The sequence below is a fragment of the Chrysochloris asiatica genome, unplaced genomic scaffold (genome assembly GCF_000296735.1).
Source record: "Chrysochloris asiatica unplaced genomic scaffold, ChrAsi1.0 scaffold00075, whole genome shotgun sequence".
Classification (NCBI taxonomy): domain Eukaryota; kingdom Metazoa; phylum Chordata; class Mammalia; order Afrosoricida; family Chrysochloridae; genus Chrysochloris; species Chrysochloris asiatica.
Genome location: NW_006408593.1, coordinates 15354019 through 15355136, shown reverse-complemented (window position 1 = coordinate 15355136; position 1118 = coordinate 15354019). Strand labels below are relative to the sequence as shown.

At 37.0% G+C, this 1118-nt stretch overlaps 1 pseudogene; it reads right to left on the bottom strand.

Moving 5' to 3' along the window:
- Window positions 1-124: 124 nt before the first annotated feature.
- LOC102819894 lies at window positions 125-1012 on the bottom strand (annotated as a pseudogene).
- Window positions 1013-1118: the final 106 nt, after the last annotated feature.

Sequence of the window (1118 nt, the reverse complement as noted above, 5' to 3'; positions counted from 1 at the left end):
AATTCACAATAAAAACTTTAGAAAAAAACACACAAAACAAAACATACAAGGCTTTTCTGAAGGAGCAATTCTTTACTGTAAGTAGGGAATGCATTTGTCTGCCAGATCATTTGTGTTTTGTGATTCAGAGCTTCCTCATTGCATTTTTATCTCTGCATTTCTCAGAGTATAGATTAAGGCATCCAAAATTGGAGTAATGATAGGACAAAACACAGTCAATGATTTATCAGCAGGTAAGGTGGAAGGAGGTCTCACATACATAAAAATACAGGGGACAAATTAGAGAATCACCACAGTGACATAGGAGCCACAAGTCAATAATATTTTGTGCCTCCCTTTCTGATTAAGATTCTTCAGGGAGTACAGAATGACTCCATACAAGCATAAAGATGACCACACATTTCCTCTATCATTGGCAAGCTCAGTGAGGCCATTGACGCATTGTCAGTGCAGGCAAGTTTTAATAAGGGGTACATGTCACAAATGAAGTGGTCAATGATATTGTGGCCACAGAAGGGAAGACTGTAAGCAAACAGAAACTAACTCCAGCATGCACAAAACGTCGAACCAAAGCCAACAGCAGCAACAGAACACATACTTGTCAGTTAATGATAATCATATAATACAGGAGGTTGCAGATAACCACATAAAGGTCCTAGGCCATAACCACCAACAATAAAATCTCAGAATCAACAAATAACTTTCATATGAAAAGCTGAGTCATGCAAGCTTGGAAAGAAATGGTTTTCTTCTCATAGAGTAAGTCTATAATATTATTAGGGGTTAGCTGATGTAGAATAAACAGCATCCATAAATGCTAAGTAGCCAATAAATAAGTACCCAAGGTTGGGCTCATTACCAGAGTCACAACAATGAGAAGGTTGCCCACCATAATCATAAATTACAGCAGCACATCAAAAAGACAATACATCATGATGAAGTGGGATTCATATCAGTGATGCAAGGAGGGTTCAACATTAGAAAAACAATCAACATAAACCACCATATAAATAAGAAAAAAGAGAAGAACCACATGATCATATCGATTGATGCAGAAAAGGCATTTGACAAAATCCAACATCCATTCCTGATAAAAACATTCAACAAGGTAGGAATTG